Source organism: Anas platyrhynchos, chromosome 4, assembly GCF_047663525.1.
Source record: "Anas platyrhynchos isolate ZD024472 breed Pekin duck chromosome 4, IASCAAS_PekinDuck_T2T, whole genome shotgun sequence".
Lineage (NCBI taxonomy): Eukaryota > Metazoa > Chordata > Aves > Anseriformes > Anatidae > Anas > Anas platyrhynchos.
Window position 1 is genome coordinate 64,658,665 of NC_092590.1, and position 18,010 is coordinate 64,676,674.

An 18,010-nucleotide genomic window follows, 5' to 3' on the forward strand; every position below is an offset into this window, starting at 1 on the left:
GTGTGTTCCAATGCCTCATAACCCTTTCTGTGAAGAAATTTTTCCTAATATCCAATCTAAACCTCTCCTGGTGCAACTTAAGGCCATTTCCTCTTACCTTATCACTTGCTGCTTGGAGAAGAGACTGACCTGCACTCCATTACAACTTCCTTTGAGGCAGTTGTAGAGAGCGATAAAGTCTCCCCTAGGCCTTATTTTCTCTAAGCTAAACCCAGCTCCTTCAGCTGCTCCTCACAAGAACTTCTCTCTAGATCCTTCACCAGTTTCATTGCCCTTCTCTTGACATGTTCCAGCACCTCAATGTCCTTGTAGTGAGGGGCCCAAAACTGAAGCCAGTGGGAATGCTGTCAGTGTACTGACACAGTACTTGAGGTATACTTGAGGTCTTAACAGAGCTGAGTACAGAGGGACAATCACTTCCCTAGTCCTGCTGGCCACACTATTTCTGATACAAGCCAGGATGCTGTTGGCCTTGACCACCTGAGCACACTGCTGGTTCATATTCAGCTGACCAATACCCCCAGCTCGCTTTCCACTGGACAGCTTTCTAGCCACTCTTCCCTCAGACTGTAGCATTGTATGGAGTTGTTGTGCCCCAAGTGGAGGACCCAGCATTTGGTCTTGCTGAACCTCATACAGCTGGACTCGTCCCTTCATGACACTCTCCAAAATCTGTCTGATACCATGTCTGCAGGGTCCCACTGACCCAAGCAAGGCTGGGCAGAGCTTGAGCCTGAGTCTTGGGGCAGAGCACCAAGAAGACACATGTAGTGTTTGGGAGTTAGCCTGTGCTGAGTTTCAGTCAGACTCCTGATTCAAAGAGGAGACCAAGATGAAGAGCACTCAGACCTGCAGGCTAAATGTAGCCATATACTTTCAGAATAGCATCATGTCCCCACTCACCTAACACTGTCCCAAACTGCTCTGTTTGGACATTGCTACATATTTTAAGTATGAAGAAGGAAGTGACAGAAAATGGAAGGGCAAAAAGGGAAGGAGCCAAGGTGAAACAGACAAGGTTTAGTGTGGGGCTGAAGGGTGAAGATGATATGGTAGGGAGAAACCCCGGAAAGGGGAGGGGAACAATGATTAGACAGCCTAATACTTTTTTCTTCAGCATTTAATTTCTTTAGGAGTATATGCTGCTTTTTATGACAGTGACAGATTATGAAGAATTCAAAAGATAGTAAGCTCAGTATTCAGAGAAGATCCTAAGTAGTGGAATGTTACAGGTCTGTTTGGAAAGCTGAAATTCTCTGGTGATAGGAGATGGATGGGTTGGCTGGATGCCCCATGAGATTTTCCTCAGTCAATCTAAAATTAATTCCCCTTCATAATTAAAATACATTTTACATTTTTAGGAGCAGCTCTTAAAGAGTTTTTTTTTTTTTTTCTTGTTTTTTTTTTTTTTTTTTTCCCCTCTTCCCTACTTCTTTTTACTGTGTAGCAGAAAAAGGCCACTTTAATTGCTAGGTTGCCCAATTTAGGATGAAAAAAAAGCACAGATTCTTCATGTCTGCCAGTCTTAGCTACTCGTTTGATCTTGTACCCATTGTATAAGCTATAATGTATTTGTGCCTGCAATAAATCTATATGGCAGTGAACACCTAGTGTTAATTTACAGGTAAAGATCTGCTGCCCAGTTGGACAAGATTCTCAAAGTCCCATGGGAAATAGATGATGAACCAGTATTTTGAACTTCATCCTCTCATCCTTGGGCCATTCTTCCTTGGCTGGGCTCCATACCTGTATCACGAAGTATATAGGAGACACACAATCTGTATGGCCTTTGTGAAGTCCTACAAGCAATGCATACTCTTGAGGACCCTGGTGGCACAAAGGGCCTTGTGGAGTTTTCCTAAAGATGTCATGCTGTTTTTTGCCTGGTCTTCCTGCAGTCACTGACAGAATTCCCACTGGCTTCAGATCGGGTGGTTAGGCCACTGCTGGAGACCTCTGGAAAAACCTGAAAGTGAATGAATTTGTCATCCCATTTTAATTTTAGCATGTTTTGATGGAAACTTCCTTTGGAGTAAATCCAAACCAGTTCACTCCCTCCTCGGTCCCAGTTTTTATTTTGGTAGTTTTACCAAGAATATCCCAATACTGACCCCAGCACATGAGCCAGCTTCTGTTTCCATCAAAGGCAGTGGGAGTCCATCATCAGGAACTGCAATAACAGCAGCATCTGACCCTAATTTAACATAGCTGCAAACTGGAAGATGGAAATTCAATAATATATGTTGGCAGATTTCCTGGTGCTCTCAGACACTGGATGACTGCAATTCATCTGAATTCCAGTTTATCCTATAGGTATACAATGAGTCAATTAACCCTTTAAATAAATCAACTAATTCCAGAGCAATCACACAGCATCTGTTTCTGTATTTTATCAGTTACATGATAAAAATCTTCCTCTTGTCCTTCTGTTTCCTATTGCATTCTGTGCTGTGGATAAATATAACCAGTCCCTGCCAAGTCACAGTTGCGGAGACCTACTTCAGAAAATGGAACCAGAAAGATCTGGAGACACACATTGGGGGAAATCCTCTGTAATGCAGTGCTTCAAATTGAATGCCTGCAGTGCTACATGGCAAATTTAAAGCTAAAATCCACACCTCATTAACAATGAATCCTGATGAGTAAGTTAAGTAGAAGAAACATCAATAATTTATGGTGATGAACTCAGCATTTTCTCTCTCTTTTTTTCTTTTTGTGTTGCATCTGTCTTTGGAAGCCTGTAGTATGTTACAAATGAAGTGCCAGAGATGAGCTAGAAAGAAAAAAGCTAGGAGCTCTTCCAGGGAGACAGAGAATAAATATAGAGCTCCATGAATGCAAACACACATGCTTTGGACAATTAAGAATTTTTAATCACACAGTGTTTTATCTTTTCAGAACTTCCCAAGTGGCAAAATATATCCCCAGGAAAAGCAATAACAGCAGACAAAAAGCAAAGAGAACCGGAAGACAAAATTCAGATCAGAAAGTCTACTGTAATGCAGTTCAGAATTACTTGTTCCTTGAATGATAAGAGAAAAATAGAAGTCACGACTATGACCAATTTTACCCAAAGAAGGCCTACCAATTTAACGGTGGTTAAATGTCTTACAGATATCTTGGCTGACATAGAACAGAGTGAATGAACCAAATGATTAGATTTCAAAGTATGAATGAGCTTGTGTCATTTTTAGGAGTCTTTTGGTATACAGTTGCATTTTATGTTGGTATTTGTCAGCCTGTGTTATTTCTTCAGCTGCCTAGCATGCCTTTACCTTAGAGCTTTACCCTACAGTGCTTTCCAAATCAGATATCCCATGTGTAATACTAGGAGAAACGTTTTTAGAAAGTCTGCTATATGTTGATGATCTCTTTTATCCAGCTCTGCTACTGTTAGCTTCCTTTGCACAAACACTTGTCAAATATAATTTCTTCTGGTGAAGGAAATTGAAGATAGAGCCAGGTGTTTCTTAAAGGAAAATTTAGTTGTTTTCAAATATTATAAAAATTCTACTACCTTGAATGCAATAATAATAGAAAGGTTAATATTATAAAGCTTTAAATTAAGTAAATTCTTTATTCAAATTCCCATTTTTTTTTTCCCTGATACTACACCTGTTCTTTTATTTAAAGTCATAGTACAGGAAACTTTCCCAATTGCATCTCTCCTTTGCCTCCATTGCAGGCAGACCTCTGCATAAAAGTGCATTAAAATCAAACCTCAGTCTCTACTCAGTATAATTTTTGGTGAAATTTTGTTGTTTCATGAGTCACTGAGAAGAAATATTGAGGGTGAGGATAGAGAACAATCAGGGCTGACCGTGGTATAAGCAAAGGTGAGTGCGTGGTAAGTAGAGGGGTTAGTTCTAGTCCTAGAACCTTGTAGTTCTAGTAAATCCATGTTTTCAAGTAGCTAGTGAAATTATGAATTTATAGGCCCAGGCCTGTGTTGATGGTTGGCGCCTCTGCCAATTAACAGGATTTAGAGACTGGGGGTGGAATATTTTTTATGAAAAGTGCTATCCTGCTGATACCTAGGTGCTATTGTCCTGATTTACTTATGAATTTGCTCTGGGAAACAGTGATTACTTGGTTTCACAAATTTAGTTTCTATGAGGGAAGAAGACACATTTCATGGCCTTACATATCTTAAGGTGTGTGTTTGTGGGATCTGGTGTCCGTGGAGATGTGTTGCCAAGTCCTGCATTTACTCTTTGGACATGATTGGGTTCTATGTTTGTAGAGGTCTGCTTCTGAGATGACTTCAACAAACTTGGCATGCTCCTTTGTGGGGAGAGTTTTGGAAATTTTTCTTTAGAAGAGGGTTTTCTTACAGTTAACTGTATGTATAGATCTTAGGTAACTGATAAATAAACTCTCCAGACTAATGTTCTTGCAGGGTTAAAGTCCTTTTGAAACCTTGAATTCCCCACCTTTAAGGTGGACATTTTGAGTGTTCTCTTTAGAACATATTGGAGGGAATGGAGGATATGTAAGTACAGAGCTTTTTTTTTTTTTTTTTTTTCCTGATTAAAATAAAAAGGATTATTTTCATTTTCTTTTCAGTGAAATTACAACTTTTACTTGTTTAACTGTTTGTACAGAGGACAAGAGATCACATAAGATTAATTGGCACTTACTGACCACAAACAGTCCAGTCAAAACCCAAAGGGGCATATACAGCCCTAATGTAAAGAGAAGACCAAGAGTGGGGAGCAAATGCTTTAACTCTTCAGGTGATGTGGAAGCATGTGGTCTGATTGGTGTTTAGTAAAGGAATTAAAGTGTTCATACAGACCTTGGTAAATCCATGCCTGCTGTACTGTAACTAATACACACACAGGAATGAACCTGTTACCAAGCACACCAAAAGTTTAATTTCATACCAACAGGTAAGAAAGCGTGTCAGCTGTATTTTCAATGCCTGATTAGAATGAAATTAGCAATTATTTCTCAGGGATTGTTTTACAAAGAATCTGAAGATGTATGGTACGTGTACCATATAATTGGCATCTGTATTGCCTCAGGACTGAACCAGGGTAATCCGAAACTCCAGCTAGATAAACTTCCCCTCTTCTGTAAAGGGAAGTTTTCTTTGGGTGATGGCAGGCTGCAGAGTCAGGATGAATTGCATAAATATCAGTTTAACTGTTTCCAGTTCTTTGGAGTGACTGGTTGAATAAGGTAAAAGGGACTTCATTATTTTCAAGGTATTTTTTTCATTTTACTTATTTATTTTGGACCAGACATAAAGATGGAAGGAATAATGAACTCCATTGATGGGTATTTCTATATCTGTCTGGTAGTGAGAGTTGTATGAATGTTCATAGCATAGTATATACTGATTAAAGAGCAGGGCCCAAAGTTGCTATTTATAAAGCATTCCTGTCACAAGCAGAATTGCAACGTGACTTTCAAAGCCAGCATCTTTCACACATTTTACATAATGCCCACCTCCCCTTTATATTTGCTGTAACACTTTGGGCTCCCCCCGCTAGTTTTCCTCTCCTGTGTCAATGTTTTAGTTCTGCATCTGTCTGCAGCCCCTTGGCTTCCACAGAGCAACATGATCCTCATTGATTTGTTATCTCATCTGTCCTCCTGAGAGCATGCTCACAGCAAAGTTGGCCTTGTTTCCTACCAAATCCTGCAAACATTTTCTATCAGGGTTTTGCAGCACTCCTTGAGCCAAGCCTGCTTGTGATAACTGTATCTAGAACCTGCCTCTCTCCCAGGGGTGATTACCCTGGATTCTGTGTCACTTCTAGCTCTGCAGAGACTATCTCTCCCCCACAGCCCTGTTTCTCACCATTCAGTTTTAACCTGAATGGTGAGAACTAACCTGAACTAACCATTCAACCAACCTGAGCTGGACTATTCCAGAAAGAGAAAAAGAAGCCTTTTCTGTCATTCTGGCATGCTTGCATGAGTGCATGAGTGCATTATTCCAGCTGACCATTGTCCAGGGGTGACGAGGAGGATTGTTCAAATCAATCCAGATAGTCATCCCCATGCAAGCAAATATTGCCTTCAGACCCTGTCCCATACACTCTATCTCACCCACCATGTTCCTGTGGACTTTAAGTATCACTCTCCTTCCATCGCTACCGGAATGGAGAAAACATTAAGCTGTGCAGACAGACAGGATGGGAGCAGAGTTTACCACCCCCCAAGAGGTACTTCTACTTCAAGAGGTACCCTACTTCTCTCACCCTCCAAGAGGTACTACCCTGCATTATTAGGGACTGAGAACTGCTACTCTAAGATGAGCTGAAATATGTTCAGCCTTCTTATTGCAGCATTTTGGTTCCAAAAGATTAATATCAATGTATGCCTTAAACTCCACTAAAGCTGAACACAAACCCATGGATGACTTCATCTGTTGTATTGGTGTTAATTAGTGAAATAGAGACAAATAAGATTTAGTGGTAAGCATCTCTGGAGAACAAAGGTACTTTAAAGGAGTTGTTTTTCCAGTGCTATCTAACCTACAAGAACAACAGAGAATTTGATTTAAAGGAGGAGCGAAAAGAGGCACACAGCTACTGTGAATGTGAATTGCTGGAGGAGACCTGCACTTTCTCCTTTCTGGCTGGCGAAGGTTGCCATGTTGTAAATGCCAGGTACCCTGAGGTCCCAGCGGTCATTTTGCTCATTTCAGTACATGATGGCCCTGATTTATGTGTCAAATCCGAAAGAGATTTCTAGAAAATCTTCATTAGCCTTGCAGTTGTTGGCAGTCAGGAAAGTCCTTGGCATAAAGAATGTGGCAGACGTTACAGAAAAATTAATAGGATAGTTTTCTGAAAGTACCATGAAACCTTTGAGAAACCAAGGACACCTCAGTCCTCGCAGGAAGGAGGAAAAGAACAGAGTACACAGACTCTTTAAGGTGATTACACGATAACTCATCAATAACAGCCTCCCAAGTGCTCATCAGGTCCTTGACACTCATTTTGCTTTGTGCAGTAAAATAATCCTAAAACTAGCTTAACTGTAATCTTAAATCAAAGTTGAACACTTGCTATGTGGGTGGGGGGAAGTGATAGTTTAAAGAAACCAAATTTTACAGAAATGCAATTTTTAGCTTGCATGAAAGATCAGCATGCACTAACATCTCCTTCGAGTCCAAAAGCATCTTTTAAGAATCTGAACACTTCTTTCTTGTTTTTCTTTTTCTTTTTCTTCTTCTTTTTTTTTTTTTTTTTTTTTTTTGTTTTTAATGTAAATATGTACCAGTGCCTTTAAAAAAAAAAAAAGTTTTACACTGATGATCTAAAAGAATGATCTGATCATTTAGACTCAGTAGCAATCCTCCTACGTCAGAGAGGGGTTTTTAATTAACCTGATGTTCCAGCTATTTTAATTACCTTTGTAGTTCCAGGTAAAGGCAATATTCACTGCTTCCCAGCTTCAATTACAGAGCAGCGATGCTCTGCACATTACACCACAGTGTTTCTCTATTCCCATGGCTCAGGAATGGTTTCAAAAAAATTACTGTAAACATATCTGTTTGAATGAGGAAGTATTTTAAGATGAAAGACAGTGTGGGGGAGGAAAATATGGTGTTGATATTCTGTTAGGAAAAGGTGAAAAACCCAAACCCTGAAATGATGGATCAGTGAGCATTACCAGAAGTTTAGCTTTATCACTAAAATGCAGCTCATGGCCTTCATAATTACTTGCTGAGCAGGGGCAGAGCATCAGCCCTACATCCTATATAAAGGGCAATGCCTCTGCACGTCATCTGCCTTTATTTTAAAACAGAGTCTGAAGGCAATTTGTGTCACTCTGAGCCAAATAGTAGAGTCAAGGCTCAGATAGTCTGGTTTCAGCATAGCTGGCCTGGGTGGGGTCCCTTTGTGAGTGTGGAGCTGCCAAGCTTGATCACTGAGTAAGCAAGCCATGTTGTGAAATAAGTCTTCCAGGGCTCCATAGGACATATACTCTCTTTCATTAAATAACATACTGAATTGTCCCTAAGCCAGTCCTAGAGGGTTAGTGGTTTGGTAGCCAGCCAGCATCTTGTTATATACTTTCTGGCACAAACCAGTAGTATTTGTAACAAATTCTATTGATGTGTTAATGTAAGGAATTTGGAAACACTCACTTGGATGTCCCAAAAGAGGATGAATTTCAGTGCTTTCATGACTTATTTCACCAAGAAGATCTTTACTAAAAAACATCAAGTTAAGTCTCATGCTCAACAAATAAGCCAGAAAATCACTTGCCTGATTAATGCTGCATGGTGTCTTTTTTCCAGTCAGTGGGATACCCATAAGCAGGTCACAAGTATCTTACATATATATATATCTGATAAATATTTTTTCCTCTGGCTTGATGATAACAGTTTGCACTCAGCATAGCAAAATTCAAATATTGTTGCCTAATAGCTGTTTGCAATGTAACTCACAGGGTGCTGTTTTTCTACTGCATATTTTCCATAATTGCATGGATATGGAAGAAATTCTGAAATGGCTGTTCCAGATGAAAATCAAGCTTTCTGTCTGTAAATAGTTGCATTACTGGATGCCCTGGTGTCCCTGTAATACCTTAGTGGAACTCAAGAAGCTCTGTACAGCAGTAAAATCCATACTAGGGTATAAGACCGAGTGCTTCTAGATTGGAAACTTGGTTTGGCAAATTCTTGTACAAATGACTGAAATATGGCTTTTGTAGCTGTGTGTTCGCCCAAAGGGGTGAGAATTAAACACATATTGTAAAGCATTCTCAAGGATTCTAATTTCTTCTCTATAGGTAGGGCAATTATTCACATGGTGGTTTGAGGCCTCCATGAACATTTGAGTCTGCTATGTTGTGCAAAATACATCTGCAGTGGAGGTTTCCTTGCAGAGCTTTGGAAGGAGGTTTCTCTGACATCTGTATTTGACTGGAGGAATTGTCTAAGCACATTATGGCTTTTAAGAAATGTTCCTGCAAACACAAACACTTTGTTTTAACAATAGTGCAGTAATGCATAATACCCAGAGTACATCATGGTCATGAGATGTCTTTTCTGGGACAGCAGAAAGATTTCAGGAAGGTTCTTATGCATTTAGATAAAACATGCAAAGCTTAAATAAAGCACATGGAGATGTAGTGGCATCTGGTAATGTATATTAAGTATCCTGATTTATCCCATAGCAAAGTCAAGTGGTTCTCTTTTTTACCATATCCACAAGTTATGGTTAAATCTTGGTATCGTGGAAATTTTTATGGTAGAAGTAGTGTTTTTTTGTTTGTTTGTTTGTTTTTCTCTCTCTCTCTCTTTTTTTTTTTTTTTCCTGGCTTACAGGAGTTGATGGATGTAATGATCTAGGTGGTTAATTCAAGGTCAGTGTTTAGGAGCCAAGGAAGATTTTGGCAAATTTTTGGTTAATTTTGGCAAAAGTTATTAATAAAATAAAACAGGTGCCCAGCAGCCCAGCACTACATTTTAAGGTCCTGGATGAATCAGCCTCCTTTCACAAGGAAATACAATGTGGTGAGTCTTTTGCTAGGTTAGCTGTTATGCCAGAAGCACATCATTCACAGGGCTTACCTCTGTGAATGAGTTACATATGGAGAAAGAGTGCGTTTCAAACAGGAGTTGACTTACACAATAAGTGCCAGAGGATACCTCACATGGTGAAGGTGTCTGGGAACAGTCTTATCTCTCCTTTTCTTTTCTTTAGCCTTTTTTTTTTTTTTTTTTTTTTTTTTTTTTCCCTGTGCTGCACATGGGTGTCCATGGTTTCAGGCTCCAGTTATGTCTATTCAGATGAGTACAGACAAATATAAGCGCCTCTTCTTGGACCTGAGGGTGTGTGAGCCAGATTTTGGCTGGTTGTGTTAGCATTTCATTAGTGCAGTGTTGTTGCTGAGACGATTCATTCTTTCTCCCAGCAGGATTTATTCACTCAGAGCATGCTGTGGCCCCTGGGATGCAACAGGGATCTGTCTACAGTGCTCAGACTCCAGGCAAAGTCTGAACAACTGCCTGTGCTCATTCATGTGGATATAATTTGTGGGCTTTTGTGTGCAGGGACTTGATCTCATGCTTGAGGTGGGTGCCCATGACTGCAGCCCACTGAGGTGCTATAGACTATAGACATATGTTGGAGATGACCTCCTACACTCCTGTTTTGTGAAGGCCAAGCCAACCTCAATTTTATATTAAGTTTCCCCAGCAGATTGCAGTATTGTAATCTTCTCAACTAAGAGCGTCCCTGTGAAGCTGTATTAGCAATAGTGCAGCCAGCAGGTTGCAGGTAGTGATTATTCCTCTCAACTTAGCACTGGCGAGAGGTCGTTTGGAGAACTGAGTTCAGCTTTGTGTTTCTCAGTGCAAGAAGGTGCAGTGAGCACCTGGAACAGGTCCAGTGGAAGGGCCACCAAGATGGCAGCAGACACAAGTTGGAAGACAGGAAATTTCAGGTAATTACTAAGAAATGTTTTTCACTGTATAAACAGAAAATGCTGGAGCAGTTGACTAGAGAGGTGGTGGAATCTCGAGCCTTGGAACTGCATCTCCATCCTCAGTGAGTTGATTTAGTTGATCTTGAGGTTACATACCTCAAGACCTCACCTGGTTCTTTCTGACATAAATTATTTTGTAACTCTGTAATGCACAATAGATCAGCACTGCCTTAAAAAGAACCCTGCACCTAATAGGCAAAGATGTGTGAGCACAAGTCTTTTTCTTGGAAAGAACTGAGAAAGTGGGAGGGAGGCAATGTTATAGTAGATCTACACAAGCTGTTTTTAATAGAATATCCTCCTTCCTATACATGTATTAATATATATGCAAGCAACAAGCAAGCAAGCAAACAAACAAACCCTAAAGCCAAACAAACCAACCAACCAACACAAACAAAAACACCCACAAAGAAAACAACAACCAAAAAAAAGGAAGCTAAAGCAAAAATGTTTTAGATCAACACTTTGTACAGCTCAGTATAGTACTTGTCAGTCTCACTTTTTTCTCATTTTTTAATTACTAAAACATGACAACAATTTCCTAAATAAATATACCTTCTAAAGCAAATTCTGAAATGTGCAAATGTAAAGATGCTGAAGTAAATCTTTTACTTATGTTTCTTACCCTGTTTTAGCATCATTGTAATGGAAAGTGAGGCAGGACTTTGAGACACTGTCTAAGCCATCCGCTGATGGCCTGATTTAGACTGTTTTCAGCAAATGTACTCTCTCTCTGGTATGTTTTTGTCAGATATCTGGACACAGTTTCTCTACATCCTCTCTTCATGGCACAGTAAACTTCAGCAAAGTCAATAGCTATCCTGGCAGCGAAGTAGAAATGAATGAGACTTTCTATTTTCAGACCTCTAAAACAGCCACTGAGCCATCCGTTGGAAAATACTGGTGTCAGGGAGGTCTTGTTAAGTGGCATTCGGTTTCCAAAGGGGCAGAGAAACAGACTACTGTATTCTTGAGCATTTCACGCTAACTTTCTGTGAAGTGATGAGGATGGCTTCCCTGGAGGGCAGCCTAACTGTTGGGGTGAGATTAAATAGCTGAATCTACCTCTCCTAAATACCTTGCCAAAGATATTTCTGCTTCTCTTCTCTGTTTCAGTGCCTGCTTGTTGGAACTTCTGCTGGCACTGAGGTTTGGTTAATGTGGTAGCAAGCACTACCACCAGGGTCCCCTGCCACTTGAAAGTACATATTTAAAGGCAATCTTGAATCCGGAAGGGAAGAAGGAAGAGAGTGTAATGCTGTGCTGTTTCAGCTGCTAATTGTGCCCAGATTAGTTAATTAGATAATTAACATAAGAATGCTCTCTTTTCATATTAGAGCATCGTACATTTACAATAGAGCTGTTCATAAGCAGAGTGCTATGCTGTGGGAAACACTAATTAATTTTGCAAATTTGGACCTTTAATTGCTAAAGTGCTGTGCTTTCTCAATGTTTGTTTTAGAGTAATGTTAACTGATTACTGTCTGTTCGGAGAAGTATTTATTCTCCCTGCCAGTTGGACACATTCCTCTTGCTGTTCAACCAGAATCCTAGCTTGCTTGCAATATTAACTGCATTACACTTCAGATAAGCCTGCAAGAGACAAGGGTATCTAAAAACCCAGATGATTTGGATCCCTTACCCACAAAATCAGTGCATCCCATAATTTCCAGTTGTGACTTGTCCTAGTCAGATGTCTTTGCTGCCTGCACACTGGATTATTACAACAAAATTCATCCTGGCTTGAAAGCAGGATGTGAAAAAGATGCAGCTGGCAGATGCAGCCACACACTTCCTTTGCAGCAGTTCTCAGAATACATCAATCCATGCATCAGGCACTTTGCTGCCTCCCTAATGATCTCTCTGGGTCAATTTTTGAGTGCTGGGGCTGGATTCTCAGAAGTGCTTACGTGAGTCAAGGGAAATGTCAGCAATGTCCGTACAACCTTGATGGCCTCCACCTTGGATCCCAGCTCCCTCTGTCTCAAGAGGATTAGTTTATGGGTAACTCTGCAGCATGGGCACCATACACACCTCCTTTGGAGGCTGTACCACTGCTAAAGAAAAATTCAACAGTTATTGAACCAGAAAGGAACCAAGCCTTGATGGAAGTCTCTTGCCCAATAAGATTGGCATTTGCTTACGTGAAGGTAAGTGGGGTTGCTCCTTGCTCCAAGGCTTCTTTATGCAACTCGTGCAAAACTTTTCAGGTCGGAAGTCAGAGCATAAGTATTCCTCATCTTCAGTGGATACTCTCATATCTTATTTATCAAATAGGTAACCAGTTTTGGCCCTTTCTCTTATGTCTGTGGAAGTGGTCCACCATTAGTACCCTGTTCGATCTGTGCAAAGAAACACAAAACCATATAAATTATGAAAAAAAAAATATGCCTTGTCTGTTACGAGCACCTAACAGGTGCTTCATTGGAACATTGGACAATCAACAGTGACATGAAACAAAGGTAAGTGCTGGGTTCTGCATCTAGGACAGAGTAATATTGGAGTAATATTGAGCACAGGTACAATCTGGGAGACAAACGGCTGGAGAGCAGCTCAGCAGAAAGTGATCTGGGGGTGCAGGTCAATAGTAGGCTCAACAGGAGTCAGCAGTGTGCCCTGGCAGCCAAGAAAACAAATCACATTATGGGGTGTGTTAAACACAGCATAGCCAGCTGGTCAAAAGAGGTGATTCTCCTGTTGTATTTTGTGTTGGTGCAACCTTATTTTGACTACTGTGTGCAGTTCTGGGCTCCACAATACACAAAGGATGTTGAGGTCTGTGAAAGTGTCCAGACAAGGGCAACACAGCTGGCAAAGGGGTGGGAAGGCATGTCCTGTGTGGAGGGAGGAAGACACTTGTGTTGTCTAGTCTGGAGAAAAGGCAGCTTGGAGGAGACCCTGCTGCTCTCCACAACTTCTTGAGGAGGGGAAGGCAAGAGGGAGGTGCTGGTCTCAGCTCCCTGGTGCCCGATGACAGAACAGGAAGCAATAGACACAAGGTGTGCCAGGGGAAGTCTGGACAGGAGAGTAAGAAACATTTCTTTACCGTGAGGGTGGTCAAACACTGGAACAGGCTTCCTAGTGAGGTGGTATATGCCCCATGCCTGCCAGTATTCAAGAAGTCTTTGGAGACTGCCCTCATTAATATACCTTCTCTTTTTGTTAGCCCTGAAGTGTTCAGGCAGTTGAACTGGACAATCTTTGCAAGTCCCTTCCAGTTGAGCTGTTCTATTCTATTGTATTTTTGTACTGGCTGACAGAGCTGCAATAAATCCCAAGCCAAAGTATTCACTGCATTATACAGAGAGCTTAGCTGACTAACTCATCACATTTTCATCTAATCTGAACAGAAGACATCTATGCTGCTTTTTAAGTATAGCCCATAATTCTTATTTTCAAATCTTATGGTGTGTGAGAACTGCAACTGAATAAAAGTTTTACCTGGCTGAAGAGTTTCAAGTTAGCCATTCAGTCAGTAAACCTGCGTCAGCAAAACTCAGATACCAAAACTAACTACAAGTACAGACTCTAAATAAGCATATTCCACCTTTTCCATGCCTTCCACTAGTTTTTCCAGTACCTTAATCAGATTTGACTAAGGAAATAGAATAGAAATGAATAAAAATACAGGCTGAATAGTTGTGTGTGATGTTATATTTAAAGAAGGCTCAGTCATCTTCAGAACTGAACACAAATCTCTCCCCTGTGATCTTTGCAAGGTACCCCAAAACATCTTATACCTCATCAACCTTCCTAGAATAAAGAGAAACAAGAAGAAAATATGTCAGTAACTGTGGGATGAAGATGAAGGATGTGGAAAAAGGCCTTTAGTAAGGGAGGGATAACATGACAGTAGAAACTACATGATACACATACTTGTTACTCATGTTTTGCTTTCTGCCTAAACTGCTGCTGTTTTCATTGCAGGCTTTAAGATGCAATCATTCATTGAGGCAACAGTTCAAAGCTGCCAATTTGAAGACAAAACTTTTGCCCAGTAGCAAAAGAAAATGAAGAATCCAAGCATAAGTCCGAATCAGATTACAAGGACCTTGAAAAACCTACAGAAAATTATGGCCTGCTGATATGAGCCTTTTAATTTAAGTAAGGAAAGAAATTAAGATACAGATTTTGCTCTTTGCCTGCTGAGCTTGTCCTATTGATTCCAGGTAGGCTACACATTAAGTACCATAACAGGTTTTATATAATTACAGTATTCATCCCTTGGTAGCATACTTTTCAGGGTTTGTGTCTTGAATTATATCCTTTCCATTCCTTTTTTTTTTTTTTTTCTTCTTTTTTCCAGTGGTATAAAGTTTTGCTGGCATGAAAAGGCTGTGTGAAATGTTTCAAAGACACGTCTTCAATGCTTTTTTTTGACGATAATTATTTGGTCTTAAATACTTAGTCCATCCAGTGAGATTTTATAATCCTTTCTAAGTCTTTGGATTTCTGAACCAACAAGGTTCACTTTTGGTGGAGTGTGGGGCAGGATGTGGGATACATGTCCTTGTTTTATTATACTCTGAAGATATGTCTACATCTGATTATGAGGTTTCTGAATAGCTGCTTTCATCTGCCTTTTCTTTTACTTACAGTATTTTCCCTGAAGCAAAGCCCTTCACTTACTCTGGCTTAGTGTTTTCCAGTGTTTGTTAGTCTTACTGTGCTTGTTTTGTTTCATTGAAAACATACTCCACAACCTTTGGAGGCTTGCACTGGCTCTGGTACAGTCTTCCTTACTCATGGAGGAAAGAAAGCAGCAATGTGGAGAATACAGTCCTTTCCTATTTATTTATTTTTGTAGTAGCCGTACCAGACAGGGGGTGAGGATAGTTTCCCTGGATGGGAATATTTAGGTGGAATCCCATATTGCAACATGAAGCAGTAATGCTAGTAGATACTGTATTTTCTCTTGTGTGCTCTCTCTTGCATGTACACACAAAGAGGTGTGTGCACTTTCTCTTGAAATAGGTAATTCAGAAAGTGTATATGCAAAAGGATCAGTCACATCTTTCCTGAGGCTCTTAGATGGTACACATGCACAGGTCCTTGTAGTAGGAAACAATAAAAATATAATACAAAGTGTCCTATTTGTATTGATGCTCATTGGAGACATTTTTGCTCTTCCCACCAGAGACAAACTTGTGCTCAACTGAGGTTGTACCTAACAGGGGAAACCTCTGTTCATATTGAACTAGTTAGTTTGGATGTAAATTTTATTTTATTTTATTTATTTTTTTTTTTACAGGCAGAAGCACTAGTGTGAATCTATTTTAAAATAAGAGAAAAATGTCTTAGGTTGTACGGTTTAACTTTTTTGGGAGGGACAGGCAGAAGCACAGTTCTGTCAACAGGAGCTACATCACTTTGAAAAGAGTTTCCTGTCTCATTATAGTGGATAATACTTCTTGGTGTCACTGAAGCTTGAGTGGGAGTCCTGCAATTACTGTGGGAGTATGGGGAAAGGTGTAACTGTGGAATTAATAACGTGCTAAGAAGGAAAGCGTGTTCTAGCAACGAATTGTCAAAAGGTATTGATGACTGAAGGTGAAAATATAAGGCAACTCTAAGTTAAAATTTTGGCAGAACATTTCTGTATGGAAGGCAGGCTATTTATGGCAGCTTTCTGAGGAATTAGTGACCTTTGAAGTTGTGCTGAAGTGGCAGAAGCAGCAGAGTGACATTTGTTGTTTTCTGTAGTACTGATTCAGACACGCAATGTTGACTTTATCAAGAAATTCTCTTTTGGTCTAGTTTACTCAATCACAACAGTGCCCTGACAAAGACAAATAGATATAGAAATGGGTAATAAAGAAATGCTATGAGAAATACAATTTTATAGTATTTCTATTTCACTATTCCATTTCTAAGGGTTAGATTTATTTATTTATTTATTTATTATTATTATTATTATTATTATTTAGTCTGGATAACTTGTTGATTTGAGTTTATTTGGGCTCAGATACTGAAGCAAGGTAGAGAGGCCCACTTCGGTACAACTAATGGAAGAAGTCACCATTCTCATACTCAACACTTTCTGCAGTGATGGTTACTGTCCCCAACAATTTGCTAATTAAAGTTACTTAGCTAACTTAATTGATTTTTCCGGAAGTAAATTAAAAAGTGCTCTGATGGACTGCCCTGCCAGTCCTCCAGTGGGTGCTGTAGTCTCCAGAAGAGGGGTGATCTGGCTGGCACATCTGGACATGTAAGAGGACTTCTGGCCATTCCCTATAGAAAATGAGGAGATTTGCTGTTTGTCTAACCAGTTAGTTAATTTTCCTTGAACACTTGTATTTTTTAAAAAGCTATTTTGTTATATCTAGATTATAGCCAACATAATGTACTATGTTCATTGTGTTTTGTTGTTGTTCTTTGTTTTTAATATTGTAACCACTTTTAGCTAGAGCAAGAAATAATTAAAATGTTCAACACTTTTCCTATTACTTGTCCTCTGGAAAGTGCTGTGATGTTGAAATCAAAATGTCCTTCAAGAAAATATTGATTTGAAAGAGATCTGGTTATAACAAATCACTTAAATAAGGTTGATATAATGCTTCATGAAATTTCTGGAATAGAACAATATAATTTATTGGTTTAATGTTACTTTTTGAAGTTTACTTTAATATTTGTGCTGAAACAAAACATTTTGTCTGAGGAGGAATGGATTGACCCCAAATGCCTTTTACTTATTAAAAATAAATAAATAAATAAATAAATAAATAAATAAATAAATAAAAGTAACAAAATGTATTTATGCTGTTTTGTTCTCAGAATAATGTAAAAAAACGCAGTCTTGTGTGAAACAAGAATACAAGTTACCATGCATCTGTAGAAATGTATGAATAGGCAGATAGTATAAGTGACCTCCTGAGGTCAGTGGTTCCAGTTTTAAGACCCTAACATGCATGTATTAGTTTTAGCTGGATGCCTAGTTTGATAAAAACACTTGTGTGGATGCTACTGTTAAGCAAACATTTTTATACTGTGATTACACTAAAAAGGTTTCTTTTTGTCATATCTGTATGAACTACATCAATAACCCCAATTAGCTCCATCAACAAATTCCACTGGTAAAGCTTCCTAGTGTGCACAAAACCTAAATGCCTGCAGAAGAATGGAAAGTTTGCTTCTGGTTCCATTTAGCTGGGTGAAAATCTGACTTAACTCAGTTTTGCTCACTTAGCCTCATTCCCTTGTAACTTGTTAAAGACAACGAAGCACAAATTCTGTGAAGTTTTTTTTACAGAGGGACTTAATGAAAAGCTCATATTATTTCAAGCCTTCAGAAGGCACAAACTGCTGCTCTGAACATGTTGAACCCTTGTTTATTGTGAACTTCTTATAAAGGGGAAAGAAAGTCACACTAAAGATCCTGCTGTGCAAGAGGACAACACAAATGACTACAATACTCAGAAGACAAATGAGTATACAAAAGGGCACATTAGTAATTGCGACCTCTCATTATTAGGCACTGTCCTATTCAGCACCATAATTTTGGTAGTAATTACTACTAATTGTTTTAATTTCTCCCTCCTGAGCGTTCCTA

At 39.5% G+C, this 18,010-nt stretch overlaps 1 long non-coding RNA gene across 1 annotated transcript in view; it reads left to right on the forward strand.

Annotated features, from left to right (window-relative positions):
• The window catches only part of LOC140002503 (uncharacterized), a 39,335-nt gene extending 22,197 nt beyond the window's left edge, over window positions 1-17,138 (forward strand). Inside the window, exons 2-3 of the long non-coding RNA XR_011809234.1 lie at window positions 14,386-14,627; window positions 14,765-17,138. This is a non-coding gene — a long non-coding RNA (uncharacterized lncRNA). The remainder of the gene's footprint in view (window positions 1-14,385; window positions 14,628-14,764) is intronic.
• Window positions 17,139-18,010: the final 872 nt, after the last annotated feature.